Source organism: Vulpes lagopus, chromosome 10 (assembly GCF_018345385.1).
Source record: "Vulpes lagopus strain Blue_001 chromosome 10, ASM1834538v1, whole genome shotgun sequence".
In the NCBI taxonomy this organism is placed as follows: Eukaryota; Metazoa; Chordata; class Mammalia; order Carnivora; family Canidae; genus Vulpes; species Vulpes lagopus.
Genome location: NC_054833.1, coordinates 9,892,016 through 9,904,381, shown reverse-complemented (window position 1 = coordinate 9,904,381; position 12,366 = coordinate 9,892,016).

Below are 12,366 nucleotides of genomic sequence, written 5' to 3'. Positions count from 1 at the left end.
GATAAGAAGCTTTTGCACAGCAAAGGATACAGTCAACAAAACTAAAAGACAACCTACAGAATGGGAGAAGATATTTGCAAATGACATATCAGATAAAGGGCTAGTTTCCAAAATCTATAAAGAACTTATTAAACTCAACACCAAAGAAACAAACAATCCAATCATGAAATGGGCAAAAGACATGAAGAGAAATCTCACAGAGGAAGACATGGACATGGCCAACATGCACATGAGAAAATGCTCTGCATCACTTGCCATCAGGGAAATACAAATCAAAACCACAATGAGATACCACCTCACACCAGTGAGAATGGGGAAAATTAACAAGGCAGGAAACAACAAATGTTGGAGAGGATGCGGAGAAAAGGGAACCCTCTTACACTGTTGGTGGGAATGTGAACTGGTGCAGCCACTCTGGAAAACTGTGTGGAGGTTCCTCAAAGAGTTAAAAATAGACCTGCCCTACGACCCAGCAATTGCACTGTTGGGGATTTACCCCAAAGATTCAGATGCAATGAAACATCGGGACACCTGCACCCCGATGTTTCTATCAGCAATGGCCACAATAGCCAAACTGTGGAAGGAGCCTCGGTGTTCATCGAAAGATGAATGGATAAAGAAGATGTGGTTTATATATACAATGGAATATTACTCAGCAATTAGAAACGACAAATACCCACCATTTGCTTCAACGTGGATGGAACTGGAGGGTATTATGCTGAGTGACATAAGTCAATCGGAGAAGGACAAACAGTGTATGTTCTCATTCATTTGGGGAATATGAATAATAGTGAAAGGGAATATAAAGGAAGGGAAAAGAAATGTTGGGAAATATCAGGAAGGGAGACAGAACATAAAGACTCCTAACTCGGGGAAACGAACTAGGGGTGGTGGAAGGGGAGGAGGGCGGGTGTTGGAGGGGAATGGGTGACGGGCACTGAGGTGGACACTTGACGGGATGAGCACTGGGTGTTTTTCTGTATGTTGGTAAATTAAACACCAATAAAAGTTAAAAAAAAAAAAAAAAAAAAAAAAAAAAAAGAAAGATGAATGGATAAAGAAGATGTGGTTTATGTATACAATGGAATATTACTCAGCAATTAGAAACGACAAATACCCACCATTTGCTTCAACGTGGATGGAACTGGAGGGTATTATGCTGAGTGAAATAAGTCAATCGGAGAAGGACAAACAGTGTATGTTCTCATTCATTTGGGGAATATGAATAATAGTGAAAGGGAATATAAAGGAAGGGAAAAGAAATGTTGGGAAATATCAGGAAGGGAGACAGAACATAAAGACTCCTAACTCGGGGAAACGAACTAGGGGTGGTGGAAGGGGAGGAGGGCGGGTGTTGGAGGGGAATGGGTGATGGGCACTGAGGTGGACACTTGACGGGATGAGCACTGGGTGTTTTTCTGTATGTTGGTAAATTAAACACCAATAAAAGTTAATTAAAAAAAAAATCCTAAAAAAAAAAAAAAAAAATAGAGACCAACTTATCCCCAGGCAGGAATATTAGGCACCTCAAGGTATTATCTCAGATCAGTAAACTAACTTCTAAGCTACTTAATTCAGCCAGTGCATCAAGGATTATTTTACTACAAAAGACACGTTCTACATTTAATTTTTCAGATTTGCGAAAGGTCACTGTTGCCCTCAGTAAGCCATATGCTGGTTGCTGAGTTCTGTAATGAAACACTATTTGATTTATCAATGAAGAATAGGTCAGACAGTTTTGGGAAGAGCTTGTCAAAAATAGCCATACTCAGGAAAGCCAAAAGCCCACCTACGCTTGGCTGTACCTCTCTGGGGGTGTTTCTCATCTATACTAATATCAATATTAGCAGTTGGAGAGAGGGCAAGATTTTTACTTTATAATACAGCATATATTTCTATAAACAAGTAAAAGTTCTTAATATCTAATAATAGCCATGGCCTAATGTCTACCGTCGTCAGGCAGGCGGGTTATATTTGTAGAGGTACAGAAACGAGTGGATCCAAGAAGCAAAGAGCTAGCTGAGTCCTGGTTCCTCTACTTGCCATCAGGGTGATCTTGAAACCCATTACCCTGCTAAGATGTGAGTTGATAGCACCCCACATAGTGGCTCTGTCTACCTCTCATATTGTTAAGTGGATCAGTTACATGAAAGCTTTCTAAAAATTCAGAAGTATTAGGCAAATGGAAATTGTACAAATGTATATACACTATTAATTTGGAAATTGATCTCAATCGTCTCACATTGAATGAGCCTTCCAAAGAAGGACAATCTTGTATCTCATGATGTTAGCTTTATTTGGTCCCAACCAAGTAACAGCGAAAGCTACTGTGCAACAGGAGCAGCACAAAAATAACGCTGAAAGATGGACAGATTGCCCAGATAGGGGAAAGAAAGGGGAGAAGAGAAGATTCTGGAATACATTTCTCTCACAGGGGAGCTATATTTAGCTCCTTCCTCATTCCTCTGTCAAATTTTGTGCTTAATTCCCTCTGAGGCTTGAAAGTGTTCATTAAAATGACAGCCTGAGGTTTGGAGGGGCAGAGGTGAAGAGGAACCAAAAAATAAATAAATGCATTTTCATGCTTACTTTTGTCCTCTCTTCTCCTTCAAGAGTTCCAGACTGTTTCCATGGAAATTCTAACTTGTTTTGCTTAAGCGCTTCATACAGAAGAGGTTTCATTTGGGGTATTTGTTCTGAGTTGAATTTCACAAGTTCAATAATGGATTTAGCCAAGTCCTTTAAATTTGAGGCTTTGAAACCCCAATCGTAAATCAAACTGTGAAAGAAGTCAGACAAGACGTGTATAAGCACTTTCGAAATTTTAGATAAGAAAAGTGATATACATTTATAGATTTGATAACATAAATCAGTCATGTCCTACTGCACAGTATGTGGTCATTCTTGACCTTTGACCAGCTTCTTTGAAGAAAAAGTCTCTAAAGTCCCTTTCTTTTTCTAGTCACTCCTCTCCTAGAAGATGGATGCTATTGTTTTTTTCAATCCAAGATGCTACCACTGAGCTGTTAATATACTTTAAGTGAGTTGGAGGGTGTGCTTTGTTTTCCATTTTGCCACTGTTGGAGGTAATTCTGATTACAATGAGGATGAAGTACCAGTCTTTTTTTCCCCCCTCTTAATAGCTCAGATAATGTGTTCATAAAAGGGCAAATATCTGAAACTGATTTCCCAAATGAGTTTTGAAACACAAAAGCATAGTTTTGCCAAGTAGAAAGTGTGTTTTAGCTCTATTTTAAAACAATGTTCATCTGACAGTCCCAACCAGGTATGAGCTTGTTTGTACCTGACCCCTGGCTCTACCACCTTATACTGTGGGTGCCTCAGATGAGGGGCAATAGATACAGAGGGTGCCTTTGGAGAGTCTCAGGGGATGCTTTTCCGTCCTGCATTCAATCACCTTGTACATTTTAACATTGGAAAAAAGAGGGCTGTGAAGATGTAGAAGAAAATAATGAAGAAAAAAGGCATGAAGATCAAAAGCATCTCCTAAAAGCATCCCTGAAAGAGGATGAGATGATGGAGTGTGAGTCACGTGGGCTGGAGCACATGGGGCAAGGCTTGCCACCAAAGGGACCACGTAGGGAAGAAAGGGAGAGGTGGCTTGCTTGGTGGCAGGACACTCCATCTGGGGATGGAGACTGGAGGAATCATTTAAAAGACAATAACTGGGGGGACTTGAGTGGCTCAGTTGGTTAAGCATCTGACTTGATTATGACTCAGGTTATGATCTTCAGGGTTCTGGGATCCACTGGGTGTGGAGCCTGCTTAAGATTTTCTCTCCCCATCTCCTTCTGCCCCTTCCCTCTCCCTCTCTTAAAAAAAGAAAAGAAAAGAAAAGATCAATAATTGGATATATGGTACTCTGTTTTCTAATTAAATAAAAGACATTTAGGACAACAGCTGAGTTTTTGAGCTTGGAAAAGCTTAGACATTAAAAAGATTGGAGTATATTCTTTGTAGCAGAAAACTTTTAGAAACAGGCAAATGTAGTGCCTTTGGTAAGATTAGATGGAGCTTCGTCATAGACCTTGCACCTCTAGAGAGGCCTGGAACATTGACCTTCTTTATCTGTCACTTCCCATTTTAAGCAGAGAAGAGAATCAGAAGAAACAGGAGGAAGATTAGAGGAAGTAGATTTACCTTGCCATCCAGTGTACTTTCTTCCACCACATGAAAACGTCGTTTGTGGGCACCTGGCTGGCTCAGTCAGTAGAACGTGCGACCCTTGATCTCAGGGTGGTGAGTTCGAGCCCCACATTGGGTGTAGAGATTACTTAAAAATAAAATTAAAAAGAAGTAAGATGTCATTGGTGGTGAGACTCAAGCTCACAGCATCAGTATTTTCTTGGCCTATGCTGTTTCTGTCCTGTTGCTGGTGGACCTTAATAGATATGATGGCAAGTTTGCAAAGGGACGCAAGGGAACAGCCTTGCACCACGAACCGCATACCATGTACCAGGTACTTACAGTTAATCCTCATAGCAATGGAAGGTAGGGGATAGTAGCCCTTTTTTTTGGACAAAGAGAAGAGTGCAAAGGCAGTAAGCAGCCTGCCCAAAGTCACAATGTCTGTGTGGTGCACAACCAGGATTTCAAGGTAGAGTCACCTGAAACTGTGACCAGTATGCATCTCACCTCACCATGCTGTTTCCTGACTCTCTGCTTCCTAGGGAATCCTTTGCATTAACCCTGGGGCTCCTGAGAGGGAGCCACTGCTTCCCTGTCCTCAGTCTCCTGTTGCATATGAGCAAGCAACCACTGAATTAATGGAAGGAAAATTTCTGTACATAGATATGAATTACTGGAAACAACAGGGATGGAAGATTCCAGAGGAGCTGAAAAAGCCTCCAGGATTGCCCTGAACACATTTGGTCCATTCCCAATCACAACTGAATCCACTCTTTTGACCTTTAGCCTGACATCTAACTGTACTTAATGTACCTGCTTGTCATTGGGGCACCATATTAAAAAAATCTTCTGATGCCAATTTTCCATACTATGCCTACTTCATCAATAATACTCTCAAAGCACTCCATATGCTCTGTCATTGACCATGTACAGCAATCTGGATGGCATAAACCACTGCCCGATGGAAAGAGAATGTGTTGGGACAGCATGACCAGCAAATTTGAAGCTTAAGTGTCCGAAGCTCCACGGGAACACAGGGGGACATTGTCAGTATAAAGCCTTGACCTCATGGGTCCTTTGTTTGATCCTTTCCCTATAGCCCTTGTTTTCTCTTGCAAAGAAGCATTCCATCTCCTAGATCCGTATTAGAGAAGGAATACTGGTGATAGGCAACATCAGATGGAACACTCTTCTCTTCATTCCCATTGTTTGCTTCCTTGCCGTACATGTCTACGTTATGGCTGGGCATCCATCCACTTAAGCCAGACACTGCATACATTATCTTAATTCCTCACAACCTCATGGTAAGCTTTGCATTACCATTTCCATTTGACAAAGAGGCTGATATAATTTGCCTGAAGTCACAACTGAAGGTGGTAGCACTGGGAGATGACCCCCGAGTCTGGATGATGCCAAAGACCAACCACCTTTGGGCCACTTTTGCAATCTCTTCCTGTGTCTGGAGGACTTATCTCAGAAATTCTCAGGGGAGTTTAATAAACATGCCTTGGATTCAGCAGACTATGAGGCTAACCAAATCCAAGAACCTGAGGCAAGTTATATGCATGACTAAAACGCTTAATATGAGTTGTATAACATAAATGTCTCCAAGCTTCTATTTTAAATTTAGTTCTGTGGTCAACATTTGTTTAGTTGTAGTGCTAAGGACTGTCCTGGTTATTTATCATCTTGACCTCCATCCACTCATGCTTTTATGGGAAAGATCTTATACTGTGATTTATCATTATGAACTACCATAAAATTGAGTAAGAGTCTATGTCCAGGAATGTCAATTAATTATAAACTTTCAGTGAACACTGCCAATTTGAACAACCACCACATTCGATTTAAATGCAAAATGTGGTCATTAGATGTGTATAGTTCAAGTCATGTGCCATTAATAGCTTGACCGTCGCCATGAAAATTGAGAAAGGACAAAGGAGAAAAAGAGAACTTGAAGAAGAAATAATGCCAGAAACAGGAGCCAGGGCAGCTTGGGAATGGCTGAGTAAGAGGAATGCTTGGTGTCCTCACTTGGAGAGGGCTGGAGATGGGAAGCTGGCTGGCAAAAGAAGTCACTGTGTTTGTTCCCTAAAGCGCACATGTGGACCATCTTTACTGTCCAGGGCACACCGAGAATCTTGACAATTCACACTTTCATAACAGCTGCATTTCTTATCATCTTTGGCATATTTCTTCAGCTTGCACAAAGCCTCTTATCTCGCAAACAGTCTCTCTCTGGACTGCTGTCTCTTTCAGCTGCTTGGAGGCACGGTCCCTCAAATCTCCCAGCTGTCTTTCTTACCTCTCAGCCCCTGCTTCCTTTATCTCTCTCTCTCTCTCTCTCTCTCTCTCTCTTTTTTAATCTTTCCCAGCTGCCACTTTTGGCACAGTGGTCGTCTCTCAGTTCTCTCCGAATGAGACATTTCAGCATGCCGATGTGGGGAAGGGACCAAACGATCATTAACAATGCATTTTCAAAATGAGCCCTGCAATCTAAAAGGGAAAAAAAAATTTCATCGCAGCTCTCATACAACCTGTGCTCCATGAATCAACCTGTGCATTTCTGAAAGGATGAGAGACACCCCAGAGGCTTGCACAGAGAAAAGCGAAAGAGAACCACAGGGCTCTTGATTGTCCCAAACAGATTTCTCCCCTTTAGAACTGCAGATTCTCTGTGGCTGCAGCCTCACCAAGTTTATGTAACACCCTCTCAGTTGGATAAAATGTTAACTGGCATCCCCACTGTGTACAGAAATGTAAATGCTACAAGCTGGAGCATTTAGTTTAGAATATGAAATTTCATATTGGAATCTATTTGGCTTTACTTGCCAACTACCACCACCTCTAGTTGATTCCAGGCTTGTATAATCAATGTAATTGTCTCTCCCCGGGGTAACTCTTGTAAGGGAGTTTTAGTGGTTCCTGTGGGGCTACCAGATTTTCTTAATATGATGGATTCTGAGTGCTTAAGAAAAATAATATAATCTCAGTTGGGGGGGATTTTTAAAAAAGATTTATTTATTTTTATTTTTAGAGAGATAGAGCACTTGACAGCAAGCCAGGGGGGCGGGAGGGAGGGGCAGGGGGAAAGAATCTCAAGCAGACTCCGTGCTGAACATAGAGCCCAATGTGGGGCTTGATCTCATGACCCAGAGATCTTGACCTGAGATGAAATCAAGAGTAGGACATTTAACCGATTGTGCCACCCAGGCACCACCTAGACACCCCTTCGGTGCGGGGGGAGGATTTTTTAAAAAACTATATGATAAGGGCTTAAGGACCTCTGCAAAGCAGAGAGAGCCAGCTTCCAGGTGCACACTGCTAGGCACCTGACAGTCCCTTATTCCTACTCAAAAAATGCTCCAAAAGTACAGATGTTTTGGGTAATCCCCTAATTTCCTCTGAGGTTAACCAGTATTGCTCTCTTCTACATTAACCCAGGAAAATTGGACAAATTTGTAAATACATATTTGTGTTGCTAGTATGCTGTTAAGATTATGATTCCAAAGAATGATATCAACCAATACAGAAGCCAAACTTCTTTATCGTACAGAAATACACACCCACCATGCTCTGAAGAAAATGGGAATTTTGTATAGACTTGATTAAGTCCAGCTTCTTGGGTAAGGGGAAAATGAACAGGTGAGCTTGATCCAAGCTGGATTTACTCATTTTGACTGCTTTCTCATTCAGAATCCATTGCTATATCTGAATGGATTCTGTAGAAATCTGCATTGATGATAGTCTACCAGAAAGAACAGTTGAATGGATACCCACATGCACACACACATCTCCAGGTTACAGTTCAGTGCTTGCTAGCCCTTGGACAGACAAATCATGCATTGCAATTTAAAAATGCAAGTTGTAATTATTTTTCATTTCCAGAGTCATTCTCACTCTCGTTTATGTTGGAATTGCATTCCCATTTCCCATTCTATTACAATGATAATCAACCCAACTCTTTATTGGGCATTATTGGGCATTTCTTCTGTATAAAGCATGTTAAATACACTATGTTTCTGCAGTTTTGCTTCTATGTGATAGCCGGTATGTAGCAGCTAACATTCCTGAACATTATTTTACCCAAATCTTTGAATAAATTACTTTTTAAAGTCCCTTATAGAATAAAGTAGGAGTAACTAAAATGGTGGGAACTGGTTTCTTAAAATTAAAATTTTCCCTGTTTTATAGATCAATTGTCTTCCTCAAATTATTCCAGAGGAATTATTTGCAGTTGTACTCATAACATATATTAATCATCTTCATGATTTCATTTATGTCAAGTTGTGTAGACCTCGGACTTGTTTATAGATTTTCCAGACGCAGAGGAGATGTCAGTTCATACAGACACGAATCCAAGCACGAAAGCTATAAAAAGACTGTATGAACATGCAAGTGCAGTGAAGAATGAAACAAAGTATTCTCTGAGGGTGGCAAAATAAAAATAATATGCACCATGGTGTGAAGAATTATGAGTTTGAACGAAGAGAAGCATTGAACTATTTAAATGCTTCAGTATCCATGGCAGTATAATGGACCACCCCAAAATTTAGCAGTGTAAAATAAAAAACAGAAATTTGCTTATACAAGTGGCTCCTGTGGGTCAGAAATTCAGAAAGGGCACAGTGATGACAACCCTTCTGTGCCCTACAATCTGCAGCCATAATTAGAATGGCCAAGCCAACTGGAAGGCCTGGTGGCCTGAACAGCTGGAGCCGGCCTGGTGTATTACTTGCTAATGGCACCTCCAGCATGGCAGTGTCAGAGCTGCCTGCCTGCCTTCTTACACAAGAGCCCAGAACCACAGTGAACAAGGTGGAAGCCGCATGACTTCTCCTGGCCTCATCTGAGAAGTTAAGTAGCATCACTTCCACCACTGTGGATTCCCAAGGAGTCAGGAGGGCCCATCTGGACTCAGTGGCAGGGGACTTAGACCCTACCTCTTGAGGGAAGAATAAAAAGTCTTTGGTGACATCTCTAAAGCTGCCACATTAACAACATTTTTATTTTCTTTTTTTTTAAGTATATTTTTTAAAGATTTTATTTATTTATTCATAGAGACAGAGACAGAGAGAGAGAGAGAGAGAGAGAGGCAGAGACACAGGCAGAGAGAGAAGCAGGCTCCATGCAGGGAGCCCGACATGGGACTCGATCCCGGTTCTCCAGGATCACACCCAGGCTGCAAGCAGCACCAAACCGCTGTGCCACTGGGGCTGCCCAACATTTTTATTTTCAATATGAATTCATTTATCTTTAATGCCTTTTTCATCCCAATATCTAATTTGTAAAATTAATGATAATAATAATAAGAAGAATTATATTTTCTTCCTTTTCCTATGGCTATATTTGTCCATTTTTTGAAATGTAGGCATTGGTGTGTTATAAGTAGCAGACCTCCAGGGATATAAGAAAGGTGTAAGAGGTTACTTCTGACATATTACTGACTAGTTTCAATAATAAAATAAAAATGTAGATGTCAATAGGACATGTTGAATAGTTATCACATGTAGTTATCACATGTAGTTTATCACCCAATTTTTGAGGATACTGACACTTTTCCTAAACTTGGTAACCAACTCACCAGTTCTTAGGATGTGCATCCAAAATCCTAGAGTTTGGTCAGCCTGGGTGGCTCAGCAGTTGACCACTGTCAGCCCAGAGCGTGATCCTGGAGTCTCGGGATCGAGTCCCACATCAGGTTTCCTGCATGGAGCCTGCTTCTCCCTCTGCCTGTGTCTCTGCCTCTCTCTCTGTCTCTCATGAATAAATAAATAAAATCTTTAAAAAATAATTTTTTAAAATCCTAGAATTGGGGTAGAAGTTAGAGGAAAAAGAGCTAGATCTAAAGAGCATAAAGTGAATCGTGATAATAGGAGGCAGGAAACCACATCCAGAGGAAGCCAGAAGGGTATCCATTAGAAGGACCCAGGGCTGAGAGGCCAAAGACTACAAGTTCAGTCCATGCCTTCCAAGCCACCATAATGGGCTTGCAAGCCACTTGACTTTACTGTCTTATTTCCTTATCTGTAGAGAGTTTGGCTTGGTAACCTCAGGATCCCGTCCTTCCAGTTATAATAACACTATGACTAGCAGTAGTTCAAGTTCCTCCTACTGGGCTTTTAACAGAGCAGCTCTTAAAATATGTATGAAAAGAAGATAGGAAAATAATTGAACGATAACCAACCAACATGCACTCTGCATGTTTTAGTGCATTTTTACACGTAATAAAAATGCCTAAACTAAAAGAAGAAAGATATAAGAGAGAGCTTGAAGAGAAAGTATTTTGGTACAAATGGTCTGCAATTAAGAATTCCAGATCCAAAAAGAGCTTCCTGGTCAACTTAAGAGACAATCAGCAATGATGTCCATTTAGGGCAATGACAATTGCCAGTGTCCCTCCCCTCCCCTTTTTCTTACTTATTTAGCCAGAGAAAAGGAGCTTTTCCTTTGATATGTAGCTTGAACAATAGCCACCCTCACATTGCCCTGGGTGAGCATGCACAGGGGCCGCTGCAAGGGGACATTTGTGCCTGCCGAACTGAGGCCAAAGAGCTGTGTCATGTTTGTCTAGGGTGACCGGGGCCTTGCCTAACCGTGAGCTCTATCAATAATCCATGGCCCAGTGAAGAAAGAACCCTATTAATAAGAAATGTTGGCTGTTCGTAGAAGACGGAGCCAATGATGCTCTTGTTCCAGGGAAACAGAATATGCTCAGACTGACACAGCACTCTCTGAACTTTCCAGTTACATCACCAGATAGCTTAGATCAGAAGCAATTTTAGAAGATGCATTCAACATAGGACTCTCCTTTTGGCAAGCCTAATTTGTTAGGGTCAAAGCCTGGTCAAAAAACATGCTTGACCAATTTGTCAGTTATACCTCCTTAAGAAGGGAGGGAGGGAAGAAGATATCTGGCCAGAGTTTTGCTTGTTTATCGTTAAGACTGGTCAAGGGCACTGAGTTATTCTGGAGCCTTAGACCTTATGTCAGGTCACTATGTATGAAAATGTTATCTGGGTGGTTTTACAACTGGAAGACAGGGGATGCCTGGGTGGCTCAGTGGTTGAGCATCTGCCTTTGGCTCAGGGCGTGGTCCCAGGGTCTGGGATTGAGTCCCACATCAGGCTCCTTGCAGGGAGCCTGCTACCCCTTCTGCCTATGTCTCTGCCTCTCTCTGTGTGTCTTTCATAAATAAATAAAATCTTTTAAAAAAATGAAAGACGGAAAATCAACAGAATTCCCAAATCTACTTTTTATTCCATTTAAAGCTCATAATCCTCTAGGTCTGTCTAGTTCTTCTTTATGGTAACATTTAATCGTTATTAATCCTTCCTTACTTTTAGGTTCTAATTTAAGAGTACATTAATAGATTGCTCACTAAGGAGTTTGCCAAAATCACAGCAGGACAAAGTCATTAAGGGATGATGGCTAGGGGCAGGGATTTGGACCAGGCTCCACCCTATGTCAGCTCAGTGACTGTAAGCAAGTTACATACCTACTCTAAGTCTGTATCTTCTCTGTAAGTGTAGATGATGCCTGTAAGGCATAAAGCAATTCAAGGGGTAACCATGCAAGAAAGGTTAGATATTTTGTTGTTTTTCTTAATTATTCATCTAAAAATATTTACTGAGTGTTTAATATGTACTAGGCATTGTTTTAGGCATTGGGGACATAGGAATACTCACTTGTGGTGCTCATGAAGCTTACATTTTGGGAGCAACGGAGACCAAAAGTAAAGAATGGAGTGAATATCCCTTTTCAGGAGGTAGAAAGTAATAACAAAGTATAAAGAAAAGAAAAAGATTAAGAGTGATAGAGATGGGAAGAGGGTAGTAGCATATTATCAGCGTCTTATTGATAAAACAACATTTAAACAGGTCATAAGAGGATGTAAGGGAGCAAGCCACATGGACATTAGAGGGAAAATCATTCTGGGCACAGAAAAGTGTATGTGCGGAGCACCTAGGTGGCTCACTCGGTTAGGCATCTGCCTTTGGCTCAGGTCATGACCCTGGGGTCTGGGATCGAGTCCTGTATCAGATTCCCTGCTTGTTGGGCAGCCTGCTTCTTCCTCTCTACCACTTGTGCTCTCTCATGTGCTCTCTCTCAAATAAATAAATAAATAAATAAATTAATTAATTAATTAAATCTTCGTAAAAAATGACCTTTAAAAAAAAGAAAAAATTGCACGTGCAAAAGCCCTGAGGCAAGTGT